We start from the raw sequence: 20,762 nt of genomic DNA, 5'->3' as shown, positions 1-20,762 counted from the left end.
TGCAATACTGCGCAATAAGAAAAATCCACGGTTTTTCTGTGACATTTTTCTGTGAAAATTAGATGTTCCATGAAAAAAAAAGGGGGGAGTTGCATTGAATTTCTGAGTATGCCATATTCATAGAATGACAGGATACTATCGATTTTATGGAGAAATTTTTTTGGGCAGGAGGATTGCAGTAGGACTAAGGGAGTATATAGATATACGAAGATATAATGAAGATAATCAAATTTTCATAATTTTCTGAGTCCTGCCAACTTAATAAATTAAACATATACATATACATATACCTATTTCAAAATAATCAAAAAATGTTTGCATTACGTCTCCTAATGTTTAACTGCACTTGTCCCTTGAAAAATTCTGTGGAAAATTGTCACCTTGGTTCCGTGATTTTCTAAGTCATAAAATAAATTTTATTATAAAATAAATAATTTAAGTAGGCATTATTCAAAATGGCAGGATGTTTAGTTACACCTTTTTTACTATACATAGTTAGAAAAATGTGTAAAAAAATTCGTGGAAAAAATACTTAAAATTAAACACAAAAAAGTTATGTGATAAAATAACCATTTCCCTACCCAAAACTGACTCCTATGACCGGTACTAGAGATTCGCAATTGATGAAATCGACTTATCTCTGGAAGATAAAAAGGCGGACCAGTTTTTGTCTTTAGAAATGGAAGCGTTCTGGAGATATAAAAAAACTAATTACAAGGCGCCATCTTCAAAGAGCTCTAGCTCCCTTAGGAATCATTTTCGGATTAGGTGAATTGTGTTAAATTGTGTTAACATTATCTGAGGAATCTTAAAATTATATACAGGGTGTTGAATTAAAAAAACATAAGTTTGTATCACCCTGTCAATACGGGTAGCCCTGTATATTAGAAAATATTTTTAAATTATGGTTCTTTCTGTGCCCCACGTTTTACCTAAATAACTTTTTTTCGTATCTCTTACGACAAACGACTAATTAGACTTTGTCACACTAATGCCCCACCCTGTATACGAAATAACTATAAAATCATCCTACCTCTTTGTAAATAGACTTATATTAAGATTTTTGAAACATATATGCAAAATGACATGACTCGAATTTTCTTACAAATCTAGGACTCCTGCCGTCTTACAAGAACCGTTTAACCTTCCTGCCGAGTACCGAAAAAGTATTGATTTCATTTTATGATTATTACTTTTTAAAGGCAGGATTTAGAAAATCACGGAATCAGGGTGAAAATTTTCTGCAGAATTTTCCAAGGGTAGACTTCAACAGTAGGAGACGTCATGCCAACATTTTTTGTTGATCATTTTGAAATAAATATGTTAAATAATTTAGTTGGCAGGGTCCAGAAAATCATGAAAATTTCATTATTTTCCTTACATGTTTGTATACATATTTCATCGAAATTCATCGCCAACCCATATTTTTATTTTTTGGAAAATTTAATTTTTACAGGAAAATGTCACTGAAAATTTGTGGATGTTTCCACAAATTGTAAGTACCTCGTCTACCCTTCCAGTGTTGCAAAAGACAGGACTCAAGAAATCGTGGTTGAACTTCTGTACAGGGTGTTCCGGAAAATAGTGCGTTCCGTTAAGGTATGGATAGAATAGACAATTTAGAACAAAAAAGTCCTATACCATTTTTTCTAAAGTTAACCGTTTCAAAAAAAAAAAAGATTACATTGTTTTCCATATACCTGTATTTTAATGTTTAGAAATTTAAATTGCCTGGCAACATCGCGATCGTACGCACTACGGAATAATATTAAAAGATCAGATAGTAATAGACCAAGAGGCAGCGCTGAAAAATCTATTTGAATTTACTAAAGCTAGATTTTTCATAGTTGATTACTGTGAGTGTGTAGAGAAACATACTGCGGTCGGTCAAGCGAAACGTAGAACAGGGGTTACTGAGAGGGTAACAAAGTTGCTTTCCTACGAAGGTAATTAAATCCATTTACTAAGGCTGAAAATCAGTACACACATTCTAAATTAAATATAAAAAAAAGTTATTATAGCCGGTCAGCTGTATGACGGGACAGAGCCGGTCGGTCGGCCCCAATAGTCGATTGAGGAAATGAAGCATTTTGGCTCACAATTTTTTCGTCCAGCATGGATTTACTTGAAATGTTCACAGAAGGTAGAAAATAGTCCAAGGATCATTTTATATATCATGCCGCTATCATACGCCTAAACCTTGGGGGTGGTTGCCACCCCATCTCGGGGGTGGGAATTTTTTATTACATTTTAACCATGTAATTCGATGGAAAAAGTTATTCTAAGAAAAAATGTTTTTTACATTTTCTTCGTAAAACTAATATTTTTCGAGTTATTCGCTCTTGAAAATAACAGTTTTTCGACGAAAACATCGACTTTTTTAGAGGGTTTTTTGAGAATACCTTGAAAAATATGCATTTAATCAAAAAAACTGTGGATATAGAATTTGTTTTTTTTAGTAACACAAACCAAATTATTTTCCTATAATATCTTTAAGAACAATAAAAACCGAGATACGGCATGTTAAAAGTTAGCTTTTTTCGTCAAATGCATAATTTGAAATATTCAAAGCCAAATAATGGAAAAAATTTGCATTTTTCGAGGAAAACTTAAATAATCTTTTTCCAAGCATACAATTAGACCTTTCAAAAAAAAAAAAGAATAAAATGTTTCTAGCATGAAAATTAAGCGACTTACAAAAAAAATGTCTGTACCTGCTTTTCTCTACGAAAAAACCAGTGAAAAAAACCCCCTAACTACCTTCCTAATTCAAAATTAGTCTTCACCTTTCTGTATTTCCTTTTAAATTTATATTATCAATACACTCAAGGAGTTTGACCTATTTAAAATGCCCAATTTTGGAAAAATTGGAGTTTACAAGAAAAATTGATTTTTTGCAATTTGGTATTTTTCACCATTTACTTCAAAATATCTCCGAAAATACTGAAGATAGGAAAAAAATTATAAACTACTAAATTGTAGCTTTTTTAATGACCAAAATTACCCTGTGCATATATTTTCATTACAGTGAATAGTTAGCCAGATATAGGGATGGCAACGATGTATCGATAAATTAAATATATCGATATATTTTAAAATTTTATCGATATTTTTATATCGATATTCAACTTTCGATATATTGGAAAATATATCGATATTTGAGATTCAATGTATCGCCCACACAGGATTAATATACCATATTGGCTAGATATAAAATTATAATAAAATCTTATAACATAAATTAAATCCTTACTGTTTTGAGACGCTTAGTATACTAGAGGTCAGGGAAACCGAACGAGAACAACCAGACACAGTAAGCATTAAATCCGGACCCTGGAAGTGTCGTAGGTTTTCGAAACGGACCCTCGGGGAACATAATTGGTGACCCCCGCTATAGGTCATAGGTACTAAAGACATATTCAATATTCTACTACTCTAAAGAAATATAATCACGATTTTCGACCAGTATTATTTAATTTGAATCTCGTATACCCTTAACTTATTTTCCAAGTTTCAGGTAGTACCATATAATATTTTTTAACTTTTAACAATGTTTTTCAAGAGTACGCGCTATGTAAACCCTAATAAAACGATTTCAAATTTGTCACGTTCACGTAGTACGTTCTATAAAGTTTTATAATAATTATTGTATTGTATTTACTAAAACCCTAAAACTCAAGATGTCTATGATACTGGTGTTGGAATCCAACATTTCGTTTTTACCATCTACCATCGAGAATTCGTCCAAGTAGGTACCTATTGTTGAATTTGTGTGTAGTTAATAATAATAAAACGAGAAACAATAATGGCTCCACCCAAAAGCAATGTTTGGTTGCATTTTAAGAAAATTAATAAACAACAATCTCGCTGCAATTTTTGCTCCAAAGTTTTAAGAACATCTGGAAATATCTCCAATTTACACGACCACTTAAAACAAAATTATAATTTACTTTTTTAGTAGTTTATTTTAGTAATTATTTTATTTTATTTAATCATTTAAGAATATATCGATATATCGATTATTTTCTCTGATATATATCGTATATCGATATCTTCATTCGATGTATCATATGATACGATATATCGATGTGTAATTTTTATTTGCCATCCCTAGCCAGATATAGCTGTTTAAAACCTCTATTTACCAGCAAACACCCCCTTAATCGAGCCCTTTAAACCCGCCCCAATTAAAAACTAAGGCATCTTACGGAATTTAATTTGCACAGTCTTATAGCTCTTTAAAAATCATACAAAATCATTTTTGAGGGTATCAAAGTTGCTTTTCTACGAAGGTAATTAAATCCATTTACTAAGGCTGAAAATCAGTACACAGTGAGATGTAATATTTTTCCAAAATTAGGCATTATAAATAGGTCAAACTCCTTGAGTGTATTGATAATATAAATATGAAAGGAACTACAGAAAAGGTAAAGACCAATTTTGAATTAGGAAGGTAGTTAGGGGGTTGTTTTCACTGATTTTTTCGTAGAGAAAAGCAGGTATCGACATTTTTTTGATTATAGGTCGCTTAATTTGCATGCTAGAAACTTCTTATTATTATTTTTTGAAAGGTCTAATTGTATACTTGAAAAAAGATAATTTAAGTTTTCCTCGAAAAATGCAAATTTTTCCCATTATTTGGCTTTGAATATTTCAAATTATGCATTTGACGAAAAAAGCTTACTTTTAACATGCCGTATCTCGGCTTGTATTGGTCTTAAAGATATTATTGTAAAAGAATTTGGTTTGAGTTACTAAAAGATATAATTTTAATATCTACAGTTTTTTTGATTAAATGCATATTTTTGGAAGTATTTTTAAAAAACCCTCTAAAAAAGTCGATTTTTTCGTCGAAAAACTGTTATTTTCAAGCACGAATAACTCGAAAAATATTAGTTTTACGAAGAAAATGTAAAAAACATTTTTTTCTTAGAATCACTTTTCCCATGGAATTACGTAGTTAAAATGTAATAAAAAATTCTCACCCCCGAGATGGGGTGGTAACCACCCCCAAGGTTTTAGCGTATGATAGCGGCATGATATGTAAAATGTTCCTTGGACTATTCCCTACCTTCTGTGAACATTTCAAGTAAATCCATACTGGACGAAAAAATTGCGAGCCAAAATGCTTCATTTCCTCAATCGACTATTGGGACCGACCGACCGGCTCTGTCCCGTCATACAGCTGATCGACTATAATAACTTTTATTTATATTTAATTTAGAATGTGTGTACTGATTTTCAGCCTTAGTAAATGGATTTAATTACCTTCGTAGGAAAGCAATTTGATACCCTCTCAGTAACCCCTGTTCTACGTTGCGCTTGACCGACCGAAGTATGTTTCTCTACACACTAACAGTAATCAACTGTGAAAAATCTAGCTTTAGTAAATTCAAATAGATTTTGCAGCGCTGCCTCTCCGTCTATAAAGACAGGAAAACAAACACATGGATAAGACAGAAAACCAAAGTCACCGATGTAGTACAAAAATCATTAAAATTGAAATGGGAATACGCTGGACATGTAGCTAGGACCGATCTAAACAAATGGCACAGAACAATTCTAACCTGGAGACCATACCAACACAAATGACCCAGAGGCAAACCTCCTATGAGATGGACAGATTGAGCGTTCAAGTACCCTAACAACACAAAACATTCCAGGAATATACTATCAAAGTTCAATTAATGTTTGAATGTCCTGGACATTCAAAGAACATTCGGTGAACATCTGATTAAGTTATTCGTGGAATGTTACCACAAGATATTCTATCAACATACTACTAATGTCCTATATTTTAAGAAAGGCCATTTACTATTCAATTTGCATTCATGGTCAAATTTGCCGCGCGTGTATATTATGTATTTAGGCAATCCAAACCACGTGAGTGTTATTTAAAGTGTTTGGAGAACTTTTCACGCGAATTAGATGTACTCGAACATGCAAAGTTTCCGTTGTCTCATAAGAAACATTTATGTCATTTTCAAGAGTGTTTTTGTTCCGCGCGAGTGCTAATTAGTGAAAAAAAAAACTCGAACTTTGTGTCAAAACATTCTTCGGTTTGTTGTAAGTCTTGACAGCAGTATAAAGGTGGGAATCACCGCTCCAAAGTAACGTATTATTTCATGATTATTATTTAAATAAATATTGCAATTTTATAAATATAGAGATTACAAAAGCATTAAAAAAACCCGACGGGGGTTAATTTTCCGCAGGGTTGAACTGAAATTAACCCCTCTCGCGGTTTTTTTTACATCAAATCAAGAAAAATAATAAAAATTAAAAAAAAAATAAGAAAAGTAGAACAATATTTTATTATACCAAAAACTGTTAACTGTAAATAAGAGGTTAGTGTTTAGATTCAAAATTATTGATAATAAAATATATTATTTAATAACGCATGAGAATATGCTTCAGATCTTAACGACTTTAAACCATGAGCCAAAATTATAATACTCAGTATGTACAGTATCCACAACAGGACATTACTATAAATCCATCACTAAATTCACTAAACCAATGTGCAGGACCGTACGCGCAAATTCAATATGTACCAATTCAACAGTCCTTATATAATAACACAGCTCAGAATATTCAAAACGTGCAACCGCATTTAGTTTCACAACCGATGCAGCCTTCTACTAGTGCAGCACAATATTATCCTGTACTACCTGTTCAATCGCAATCCCAAGCTGAATCTGCACCAGATGATTGGAAACACGTACATAACAAAAAAAGAAATCGAATTGATAGCCCGGAAAAATATATTAGAGCAACAAAACAATCCAAAATAGATGATTACTGGTTAAACTCACCAATATCGACCTCCAACAAATTCTCTGTATTACAAAAAGAACAAAACGATGCAAATCAGGATACAGCTACAGAAGAACAAAACGATGCAAATCAGGATACAACTACAGAAGAAAACCAGAGCCAAAATACAAATACAACTACTAAAACGCCACCAATATTTGTCTACAGTGTTAAAAATATTACTCCGCTTACCAAACTACTACAAACGATTGCAAAAGATGCTTATGTATTAAAAACTCTCGCCAATGACCAAGTAAAAATAATGCCTCAAAATAACGAAGTCTACTCTGTCATAACAAAAGCACTAGAAGACAAAAATACTGAATTTCATACCTACCAACTCAAAGAAGATCGCTCATTCAGAGTTGTACTAAGAAATGTACATCCATCTACAGATATCAACGAAATTAAGGCCGAAATCCAAAGCGTAGGGCACGAAGTCATAAATATCAATAACATTCGTCAATCAGGTACTAAAAAGCCATTACCACTGTTCTACGTTGAACTAAAACAAGCCGAGAATAACAAAGATATATATGAGATCGATTCATTGTTGAACTATAAAGTAATTTTTGAACCTCCACATAAAAAACGTGTAGTACCTCAGTGCATAAAATGCCAACGCTACGGCCACACCAAAAACTTTTGCTACCTTTCTCCAAGATGTGTTAAATGCGCGGGTAACCACAGATCTGATCAGTGCTCTTACAAAGAAAGAAACAACCAGGTGAAATGCGTGCTGTGTGAAGGAAATCACCCAGCAAACTATCGTGGGTGCTTAGTCCACAAAGAGCTGCAAAAAAGAGCATTTCCACAACTGAGAAGCAAACCAACAAGTCAGCCTGTCCAATCAAACCAACACTTAGTAGTCCCGAATGTAACCTATGCTCAGGTAGCAACCGCTGGTAATCAAATACCATCAAATACAGCTCCCAGTCTTCAACAATCCACTGACATGCTCGAACTTAAAAATATGATCAAACAATTGGTAGAACAAATGAGCACAATGTTAAACCTCTTAACCGCTCTCATTGCTAAAAAACCCTAAGATGGAGGCGTTTCTAAAACTAGCTTCATGGAACGCCAATGGCTTATCACAACATACACAGGAAATCAAATACTTTCTACCTACACCTTCATAAAATAGATATACTGCTAGTATCCGAAACTCACTTTACACAAAAAAGTTACCTTAAAATTCCAAACTATACTATATATACTACTAATTATCCAGATGGATCAGCACATGGAGGCTCTGCTATTATAGTTAGAAATACAATAAAACATCATAATGCTGGCGAGTACCAAACAAATCATATTCAAGCGACCAATATTGTGGTTGAAGACTGGGATGGACCACTTACAGTATCTGCGCTGTATTGCCCCCCACGACACTCTATCACAAACGAACAATTTAAAGATTATTACAATTCACTTGGGAGCCGCTTCATAGCAGCAGGGGACTATAATGCCAAACATACCAGGTGGGGATCAAGACTAATCACTCCGAGAGGTAGAGTTCTCTTAAATATCATAGAGTCAAATAATATGGATTATTCATCAACCGGCGAACCAACATACTGGCCCTCGGACAGAAATAAAATCCCCGATTTGGTCGATTTTGCTGTAGTTAAGAACATCCCTAGGTCTAATATAAAAGCTACATCATGCTACGAATTATCTTCTGATCACTCGCCTATACTATTCACAGTTGGAACCCAGGTACTTATTAAAGAAATATCCCCCTCACTTTATAACAGACGCACACACTGGCCAAAATTCAGATCTATCCTGGAGAACAAGGTGTCTCTAGACATTCCACTAAAAACCAAAGAGGACATTTTTCTTGCTGTGGAACAACTAACTACAAATATCCAATCAGCTGCCTGGCAAGCAACACCAACAATACAAAATAAATGCATAATAAATGACTGCCCACAAGTTGTCAAAGAAAAAATTTTGCTAAAGAGAAGACTGAGGAAAAGATGGCAACAGACCAGAGATCCTGCTGATAAGCGTAGATTCAATAGTGCATCAAGGGAATTAAAAAAGCTCTTCGAAGATCTCAAAAACCAATCACTTCAGTCATCATCATCATCAACCCGTACGCGTCCACTGCTGGACATAGGTCTCCCTCAGCTCTTTCCATTCATCTCTATTTTGTGCGGCTTGCATCCAGTTACCGACAACATGTTTCAAATCATCGGCCCATCTGGTTAGTGGGCGTCCTCTGCTCCGTAGTGCTTCTTCTCGCGGCCTCCACTCGACAATACGTTTTGTCCATCGGTTGTCTGACAATCTGGCGACGTGTCCTGCCCAATTCCACTTAAGCGACGCGATTTTTTCGACAGCGTCTGTTGTTTTTGTTCTACGGCGTATTTCTTCGTTTGGGATTCGGTCTCTCAGGGAGACACCCAACATCTGGCTCTCCATAGCCCTCTGAGTTACGCGAATCTTGTTCACTACCTTTTTTGTTAGTGTTAATGTTTCGGCTCCATAAGTGAGTACAGGCAACACACATTGGTCAAAGATTTTCCTTTTGAGGCATATGGGCAAGTCCTACTTGGTACTCAGTACTACTTGGAAAATTTAGATTCTACTAAAGATACCGATTATTCGCTATGGAAAGCCACGAGAAAACTGAAACAACCCCAGAAACCGTCACCTCCAATTAGAAAATCGGACAGAGAATGGGCTCGTAGTGCACAAGAGAAAGCAAGTTGTTTTGCAGAGTATTTTTCCGAAGTATTTACTCCCAATCAAGTGAATTCACCTGTGGAAGTAGACGTATTCTCATTTCTTCAAAGTCCATATCAAATGAGTTTGCCTATTCCGAAATTTAAATCGTCCGAAGTCATCTTGGCTATTAATAATTTAAACGATAAAAAATCTCCAGGGTACGACTTGATCAGTGGAAAAGTATTGAAAGAATTACCTATCAAATGCATAAAACTTATAACGTTTATATTCAATGCCATATTAAACTTAGGTTACTTTCCTGATCAATGGAAAGTGTCTCAGATAATAACCATTCTTAAACCGGGGAAACCTCAAGAAGAAACTACATCGTACAGGCCAATCAGCCTCTTGCCAATCACGTCTAAAGTTTTCGAAAAACTATTAGTAAAAAAACTCGAACCCTGGATCAAAAATCTAATTCCAGACCACCAGTTTGGATTTCGATCCCATCACTCAACAATCCAACAAGTTCACAGAGTGGTAAAACATATAAATGCTGATTTTGAGGCCAAAAGGTACTGTTCAGCGGCATTTCTTGACGTTAGGCAGGCATTTGACAAGGTATGGCATGAAGGCCTCCTATACAAGCTAAAAAAGACATTACCGCACAGCTTTTACATTCTTCTTGAGTCATATTTGTCAGGTAGGTGTTACTTTATTAAATACCAAGATGCAATTTCCAAACTCTATTCTATCAAAGCTGGCGTACCACAGGGTAGCGTACTGGGACCTACCTTGTATCTCTTGTTTACCGCAGATATACCTCCACCTCTTCAGGAACCACTAGAGGAGAGACCACTTACAGAAGAAATGACGCTAGGAACATTTGCCGACGATACTGCAATCCTAGCCTCACACACAGACCCTATTTATGCCTCGCATATCTTTCAAGCGTATCTAGACAGAGTACAAATTTGGTTTTTGGAATGGAAAATTAAAGTGAATAAAGGAAAATCTATTCAAGTTACATTTACAACACGAAGAGGAACTTGTCCTCCTGTAACTTTAAACAATCACCAATTACCATCAGCCAACGAGGTAAAATATCTTGGTATTCATTTGGACAGAAGTCTCACATGGAGGAAACATATCTGGACCAAGAGAAAGCAACTAGGTCTCCAATTCAGAAATATGTATTGGTTAATGGGCCGTTCATCAAGACTATCTCTGGATAACAAATTGCTGCTCTATAAGGCAATACTTATGCCAATCTGGACATATGGGTTGGAACTATGGGGAACAGCCAGTCACTCCAACATCGAAATCATCCAACGCTTCCAATCAAAAACCCTCAGAACCATCACTAATGCACCTTGGTACATCAACAACAGAATTATTCATCGAGACCTTAAAACTGATACGGTACAAGAAGTCATCACAAAACGTAGCGCTGCTTACATTGCCAAGTTGGAGGATCATAAAAACCAGTTTGCACTTAACCTCCTAGACAATTCCCAAGAACAGCGTAGGTTAAAGAGGTTCAAACCATTGGACTTACCATTTAGAGTAAACTTTTAAACTAATGAGTTAGTAGTTATGAAATGTAATTATTTTGTACACAACTTTATAAAAATTGTACTTTGATTTTGCCAGTGGGTAAAATCTTCCTTGTCCTTAGTCAATGTAATTACTTTTGTTTATTGTTGACACTCAACAGATTGCAAAATAATTTTAAATAAATAAATAAAAAATTGTTTATCCTCGTATTTCGTCTATTTTGGATTCATTTGGATTTTGTTTTCTGTATTTTGTGAACTTTATAAACACACTGCAAAGTGATTATTTAAGGAAATTATTGCAAACTCCAGATGTTTGGAGAAAGGTAGGGGAAACAATTTTTATTTACTGTTTATTTTTCTCTGATATTTATCAATATTGATGAATTTTGCAAGCAATAACATTATTTCTTTTATTATTTTAGATATTTATTGAAGCTGAAAATAATTGGGGATTTAGATCCATATACAATTCAGTCAGAATTGGATTTTACCATAAAGTGCATTCCACCAAATTACTATTATAGATATTTATGCATATCTGGTGGAGTCTTGCAGTTACTACTCTAAGCAGCAGATGAAAGCATATAAAAGCCTGTAGGCACATAAATATTTTACAGCTGGATTTGTTTTTAAAGTTGGAGCAAAGTTGCAAGTCACAAGCAACAACTTCGTAAGTACCTACAAGAATATTGAGGAAATCCAGCTCCTTGATACTACTGGGCAAACTAGAAGATTGCAGAGGACAAAGCCTTTTGAACTAGTTTGAGTGATAAGTGATAGTGAAAAGCAGAGCATAATGCTTGTGTGCCTGTGTATGTTAGACTAGTGCGGTTAGAAAAGCAGAGCATAGTACTTGTGTGCCCGTTAGATTAGATAAGAGATGCTATGGGGTAAGCTCTTCATTTTAAGGAATAGTAGTAATTTAGGTTAAATTAAAATTGCTCATTGGTCAGAGTTATGACGAGATTGTAATTGTAATGTACAATTCAATACAATGAATCGTCATCGAAATGATGATTATGGAAAAAAATATATGACAAGATTTTGTGCAATAAAAATGTTTATACGGCCACATATACTTCTGGAATATCGTCGGTGATGTGACAATACCTCCTACCTGCTTTTTCATGAATTTTGTAGGAGATGAAAGTTTGGACCACTTCCTGTTTTCATATATTTTTTGACTTGTTTTGTAGTAAATTCAACTATCTATTTACTACAAAACAAGTTAAAACTTACCTATGAAAACATGAGATGACCTTAAAAAATGTTTTTCGTCTCATGCAAAACTCATGAAAACACTTATAGGAGGTATTGTCACATCACTGACGATATATTTCAGAGAATTTCTAAAAAATATACTTTGAATGTCCTAAGAACATTCGTAGACATTCATGGAATGTTCAACAAGACATTCAGTCTAAAAAATGTACTGCGAATGTTCAAAGAACATTCGTAGACATTCATGGAATGTTCCAACAAGACACTCAAGGAATGTTTAAAATGCTGACACAGCACTTTCCTGGGACTTTCCAGGGACGTTCATGTGCTTTTAGGGACATTCCAGGAATGTTTTCAATGTCCTGTGTGTACCTTCTAGGAACATTCCTGGAATGTTTTGTGTTATTAGGGTATTACGTAACGCGATTTTTGAAGATTTTTAACCCCCCCCACCTTACGAACGCACTCTTATGGGAGTTTAATTGACCCCCCCACCTGCGTTACGTAATACTTGAACGGTCCCTGATCTTAAACGGATTGCCGGGAAAAATTGGCTACAAGTAGCGTACAATAAAAAACAATGGAAAGGAAGACTTGAAGAGGCTTATGTTCAGATGTGGACGTGAATGGCTAGACGACGAAGAAGAAGAACGAGAACGAACGAGAGCGAATGTGGCGGTCGCGGGCAGCGTTCTTGGTGACGTAATTTGGCGACCCATGGTGTCCAGGAGTAACCGTGGCGACGTCCTTGGCTACGTCGCCATGGTGTCCCGGTGAGGTACGGCCTTAATATGCTACAAATGTTGTTAGCGGGCGATAAAATAATCATTTTCAATATGAGTATATAACGTTTATTTAATTTTTCCTACCACATTATAAATATGAAACAATTGTTCTCTTCAAATAAAAAAAAAATAGATTAAATAATAACATTCATTTGACAACCATATATATCACAATAATTAAAACAAATTTTAAGAAAATATATAAATATTTCACTTAAGATATGTACAGCCATTAAGTCCTTTGAATACATTTTTAATATTAAGGTTTTTGTTCCCTTTTAATATACCTTGCATAGTATTCGCAGTTAAACAATATTTTTAAATTTCATTCATTGTAAAAATTTTATTACAACATACTTATTTTACCCCAGGCCCCAAGCATTAAAAAATCGAAAAATTACTAGCCGCAATGTTTAACTTGAATACCTGGCGGAAGTCAATAGAAAAGGAGTAGGTACCTATATACTTTCTCGTCATAAAATTTAATCGTATATTATCCTTCCACTCTAACTTTTCCCATTAGTGCAGTCACTGAAGGTTTTCACCTCCGATTTCGTTGAACCTCCATCGATTTTCATGAAAATTGGTGAGTAATTAGGGGTACCTCAAGGATCAAAGGTGACATAATGCCAACTCGGAGGTGAAAATTATTTTATAAGCAAAATTTGTTATATCAAGTTATTAATATAAATCAACACTTTTTGAGTTATTAAAGACCAAAGATTTTATTTTTCGTAAAATAATGCATGTTTTAAATCGGTTTTTCACGTATAACTCAAAAACTATAAGCTTTTGCAAAATAGTTATTATTACTGAAATTGATGATAATAAAAAACTGAATACATTTATCACTTAAAGAGCTAAACTAATGTTAGTTCAAAGTGAGTTATTGACAATTGAATGTATATTTTTTTGGACGAGTACTCAAATCTAAGTACCTATTCAAGCTTAAATAAGGGGAAAACGATGTAATGTGTAAAATATACCTGCTAATCATTTGTCAACGTACTTCGAAATACCTATTAAACGAGCTTCAGAGCAAATGAATAGCGTCAAAATTAAGCAAGTTATGATGAAAATAAAAGAACCCTTTCGAATTATTTAGGAAAAAGTGAAGAATAAAACATACGGGATTTCCACAAAAATTAAAATTTATAATAATCCTTACAATAACTTCTATATTAGCATAGGTAATGATTTCAATGATTTTGACCGGTTTAGAATGCATATTTTTGAAAAACAGATATAATTTAAAAAAATCATAATTTTTAAAATTATTGTAATTTTCATATTCTTTTGATAACAACTCAAAAAATACTTAATATACGTAAAAAATGATAAATACCCAAATTTTAGTTTATTCTGTGTCAAATATTTTACCTGTTTTACTATTTTCATAGGGTAATAAATAACCGAGATAGAAACGTTTAAACCTTAAATTTTGCTGTGACCGGGGAAAACCATGCAACCGGGGCCATTTAACCTTTTATTTTTAAGAAAGTGAGTGGTCTAAAAGATTAAATTTAACGTGGTTAAATAACCCTAGGAATTAACTTCCAAACGGTTTTTAGATAAACCTGGTATCTTAAAAATAAACGGAGTTATTAAAAAAAAAAATAACATTTTTTGAAAAAATTAAAAAAAAATTAATTTAAAAAAAGTTTGGGTGCAAAAATTTTAAAGCTCTCAACATGTTCGGGGGCTCATTTAATAGATATTTTTAAGTACTTTGACAAATCTTAAATAAGTTTATGTTATAAAATGCATCATTTTCCCGTTATTTCAGCTTGAAATATATATTCAGTTACCTATAACCCACTTTTAGTTAACACCAAAAGGTTTTTCTAGTAAAGGATTGAGGCGTTCTTTGCAAAAACCCCAGTTGTCATTATTTTCAACATTGGAGATATTAAAAAAAAAGTTATTTAATTGAACCGTATTAAGTTTACGGAAATTCTCAAATTAGTCGTTTATTATTTTGATGATTACACACAGTTTACAATATAAATAACATTATTTTTTCCTTTCGTTTATTTATGAAGGACATTTATTCATTTGACATGTGGGGTTTTTGCAGGAATTTTTCATTAATTTATAGGAAAAACGATATTTATAGTAATAAACCAAAATAAAATGTTAACGAAAAATGGTGTGTACTTATAAAAGCACACAACACAACTATTCGAAGGAACTTTAACCTATAAAAACCTACTGACAGCCAAGCGATAAAGTTTCCCGCAAAAACACCAATAGTCAACTATGGTTTTGAAGGGAATTGCGCTTGACATATGGGGTTTATGCGGAATCGCCTATATTTTGTCGCTTATATTTTGGACTACTGTGATTTTAATGGAAGTTTCTTACGCAAGGAACGTAGGTAATTAGTCCTTCAATCTATAGATGGCATAATAAGTCCATTTCCGAAAAAAAAATGACAACTGGGGTTTTTGCAAAGAACGCCTCGATTTATTTCATTTTTTATTAGCTTCAATTTTGGCAATATTAACTTTTTTGCAAAAACTTATAGTTTTTGAGTTATTGATGAAAAATCGGTTAAAAACATACATTTTTCTCAAGAAAAATTAAAATATTTGATCTTCAATAACTCAGAAAATTTTGATTTATGTATTTTAATAACTTTATATAACAAATTTTGCTTAAAATTTGTCCCTCTATCGAATTATGGGGTTTTTTCAATAAAATAATTTTCACCCCCGAGAAGGGGTGGCGTCCACCCCCAGGGTAAAAGAGCAAGTTAGCACCATCTCACCTTTGTTCCTTGAGATATCCTCTAACCACTCACCAATTTTCATGCAAATCGATGGAGGTTGAACGAAATCGGAGGTAATAGCTCATATCCACCTCCAGTGACTGCACTAAATACCATGCGTCACGATTAATTTTCAAACAAGTTAAATAAAAAAATAAAGTAAAACGTACGTCGATGTGTATATCATTGATACATACTGTGAAGAATGTCAGTGGTAATAATTAAGAAAAGGCTATTATCTCGTGAACGTATTTTATAATGTTATTTTATTGAAGTGTTTAATCTTTTTTCATTATTGAGGAGATTGATGTGCAATAATTGTATTTTTCTATGACCGTTTAATAACATGCTCATTATTCACTATTTTGGAATAGATAATAACATCCACTACTTTACCCGTGAGTAATAATTCATTACTTACGGGTCATTCATCACGGGCTAAAGTTAGGTTCAAAGGGCGAATGTCACTTTTAATACTAGTCTTATACAGTGATGAGCGAGCTAATAACCGGCAAAATAATGTAAGAGATGGAAAACATAATACATTGCGAAACAAAAAGAGATGAAGCTAGTGGAGGTGGAAATTATCGTTATAAACGTAAAAAATACGTAACTAAACATTACATTACATAGTTTCCCACCTTTAGACGTCCGTGACAGGAGTATTTTATAAAATTCTACTGTCATATTGACAGTTGTAATACTCCTTTGATACGTTTAAAGGTGGAAAACTATGTAATGTAATATTAATTTTTACGTTTATAACGATAATTTCCACCTCCCCTAGTTTCATCTCTTTTTGTTTCGCAATGTATTAGGTTTTCCATCTTTTGCGTTATTTTGTTGGTTATTAGCGTGCTCATCACTGTATAAACTGCAAATAAAATTAATACTTAAGCTTGTTTGTTTAACACAATACTTATCGTAATTTATATGAATAATTAACTTCCAAAAATTTTTACGATTTTTAACTGTAACAATGGGTCAGTAATTTTTTTACTTTTATATTGTTTATTATTATACATTTTGACGTTATCAATTTCAATGAAAATGACATTAGCGTATTTATTTGCTGTGTTTATTGGAATTTAAAACTTATATTGTGCTTATTTTATTAATTCAATTGTGTTATATATTTTAAATATATTATAACATATTATATAAAGGTATATTATATTATAATATGGTTAAGTATAAATGTACATTATAGCTTTATAAAATAGAACCACCGATAATAACCATTCCCTATTTATTACAATGATAGTAGGTACTAGTGTTGCCCAAAATCGGTCTTGGTCTTACAGTCTTAGTCGTATTCTTGCGTTTTTGACCGCGTAATTTGAGCAAGACCAAGACCAAGACTTACCGTGGAAGATTTGAGTAAGAACAAGACTAAGCCTGCAAGACTCTTGCGTCTTGCAGTTAGAACTGAGGGTCGTTTTAGAGAGTATATTAGTTCGGGTATATTCTTAGAAACTCTATGAAAGGCGAAAAAAGTTTTAACAAAAATTTGGAAAATTTGACTTATGCGCATTACGAACAATACCACGAACATACATGGCGAATCAAAATATCTATTAAAATAACACTTGACACATTTGACACGTACTCAGAGATCATTATTACAATGCAAAAATAAAATATTTTTACAATCTTTCCCAGCAGGCGACATCTTCGCTCTGAAATTAATTGGCCAGGTTTTGAGAATAGCCTACCTTTATTCATAAGTTAATATTCTTCCGTTGCGACCTTGCGATGCCGACAATAATGTCGTTAAAAATCTGTAGTTGATAAAAAATATACCTATTACATCTTATCGGTATATAGAATAGTAAGACTATTATGTATATTTTTTCTGTTGATTGTGTAATGACTTCATTCGGTTAGACAAAATTTGCTGAAAGAATGCGGCTAATACTTAAAAGTATTAATAACGAGACACATTAATGCAGATAATGCCGGCTATACATTAGTATATGTACATACCGTGTAAACAAAATTACGAAATATTTAATAACGATATACTGTCTACCGAGGCATTGAACAAAGAAATATTACAGTGAAATGTATGCAAGACAAATGCACATTTATAGCAGTTTTTTCTGTAGTTAAATTAAATTGGTCATTTGCTTTATCAATCGACTGTTCTTTTGTTACTATTTGTGTTTGGTGATATGCACTACTTCAAGAAATTAACGCATCACCTTAAAAACGAGTCATTTTTATGTCTTGAATTTCCTAAACCTGGGTCTGATTGAAGTGATTTTTTAATATGTTATAGCCTTATTATTTAACAATATGGCTGTAATAATACTATTCCTAGGCAGGTAAATTGTCATTGTATACCGGGTGTACCAATCAAACTGTGTTTTTTTTCTCAAAGTTCGCATCACCCTATGGAATATTGTAGCTTATAAAATATTAAAATTACAACCCATCTATAGCCTCATATTTTTTTAACATTTTGTTTTTTGATTCATTCGCTTATGTTGGAGAATAAAAAGTTACGTAATTTCTTAGCTAGTCATGTTTTTCATCAATACAGGGTGTTTTTAAATAAGTATAGTAAACTTTAAGGGGTAATTACCCTGCACTAAAAAGTAACAACAGTTTGCTTTTAACCGTATGTTCGCAAATGCTTCGTTTCCGAAATAGGGGATGTTAAAATTGTTCTTACAAACTGACGATTTATTTAGTGCTCTAAAACCGGTTGAGATATGCGAATGAAATTTGGTAGGTTTGAAGAGGTAGTTATTACGCATTTTTGACATACAATTAAGGATTTTAATATTCACCAATGGCGCGCATACCTACGTGTAACCGGCTTGTTTAGAAATGCACCTTAAAATTTGCCATACTTATTTCAAAACAGCCTGTATTGATGAAAAACAAGGCTAGTTATTAAAATACCTAAGTTTGTTGTTATCCAAGCGAATGAATAAAAAAAAACAGAATGTTAAGAAAATATCAGACTGTAGTAGTGTTTTAATTTCAGTATTTTATAAAGGCTAGAATATTCCACAGGATGATTAGAACTTTGAGAAAAAAACACAGTTTGATTGGTACACTTATTGGCACCGGTACGATATCCGATACCTATAGATACAACGACAATTTACCTTCTAACAACAATATTATTACAGCGATATTGTTAACTAATAAATAATTAAAGCTTAAAATTTTATCTACTCTGTTACGTTGTTCTAAGATATGTAATAGACTAATGGTCAACTGCGAGACTTGCAAGACTCTTGCTGCAAGACCAAGACCAAGACCAAAACCTGCAGCGCAATACCAAGACCAAGACCAAGACCAGGTGTACTGTTGCAAGACCAAGACTAAGACTGTCTAAGTCTCGTTTTGGTCTTGCATTTGGGCAACACTAGTAGGTACACATTTATACTTAGAAATATTTTTCAGAAATGAATTTTATCGATTTTTTTTGCCCTCGTGACACTTTGAAATAATTTGCCCGCATCTGTCTAAGTGTCACTCGGGATACAAATCGATAATTTTAGAACTCTCGTGTAATTATGGTACTTTTCGATAGTGATATAAAATACAGGATGTTCCATTTAAAATTTCTGAGAAAAGAATGTACTTGCGTGTTGACTGACCCTGTATTGGATATAAAGAAGATTAGAAATATCAACCATTGTTAAAAATTTTCACAATCAACAAAAAAATATGGCACAAATAAACCATTGCTGTTTTGCTTTTTTTATTTATACAAGGAGCTGAACTTGTTACGTTTTCATAGAAAATTGGTTATAACTTTGTAAATACCCCGTATAACATAACAAATCTTTATATTTTTATGATGAGGACGTGAAGTTAAGAAAATTTCGAATATAAAATAAAATATAGGATGTTTCATTTAAAAAAACATAAGTTTGGTCTGCCACTATATTATCGAACACCCTGTAACATTATAACTAATTTTTTAATGTGAAGCTCAAAGTTGGCTAAAATTTTTGTTATGGTATGTTTAACAGTAAATGGTTGAGTTCAATTAGTTACCACTATAAACATCCTGGATTAACCGATAATAGTATAAAAGGCCCGGTTTCAGGTAAAATTGAAATATGTTTTCTGGTAAAATTTCTTTGCTTTATTATGGGAGTACCGTCTAGTCAGTGTTAATTGTCAAAAGACCAACTCTGTCTACCTCGGTTGCTTATCGCTCCGGGTGGGTCTTAACAATGGGCTAGGTCAGATAAATTTAATAATATTTACGACCACACTAATTGAACTCAACCATTTACAGTTGAACAAACCATACCAACATTATATCTATTACTATAGCGGACCTACTGAGCTTTATCACACTAATTAATCACCCTGTATTGTATAAGTCAATTCTACAATATAGAGTATTTATAGCAAATTTCTATTTTGTATATTTGCTGATACAGTGGCCCAAAAATAATAGAAACATTTTAAATAATCTCCTGTTCTTGTAAATCACACAAAAAGCTTACTCCTCCCCCACGACTTCAGAGTTGGTAACTATAAATACCACGTGATCTGTAATTATAGTTGACGCTCTCAGTGGATAGTAACTTTTTGTGAATCATTAATAAATCTTCGTAAAAAAATATTATCAACAATTTATAGAAAAATAATTAACCGGACAATAGTATATTGAACAACAAGTGAGAAAAAAGACATATTTCTCACGAGCGCAGAAGTTTGTTAGAGCGCAAATCAAACGAGGGAGAAATACGTCTTTTTCTCACGTGTTGTACACTGTAATTTTTCTATGGATGCGTTTTTGTCAAGAGTTCAAACTTCAAAATTAACTAATATAGGTGCTCTTAGGTATATAATATGCATAAATTGAAATAAAATACATATACATAATATGTAGGTAGTTAATTCTTAGTGTATAATACTTTATTTCATGCAGAACAAGTAAAAACGTCGTTTGTA

The sequence above is a fragment of the Diabrotica virgifera genome, chromosome 9 (assembly GCF_917563875.1).
Source record: "Diabrotica virgifera virgifera chromosome 9, PGI_DIABVI_V3a".
In the NCBI taxonomy this organism is placed as follows: domain Eukaryota; kingdom Metazoa; phylum Arthropoda; class Insecta; order Coleoptera; family Chrysomelidae; genus Diabrotica; species Diabrotica virgifera.
The sequence above is the reverse complement of the archived record's forward strand: the minus strand, read 5'-3'. Positions refer to the sequence as shown.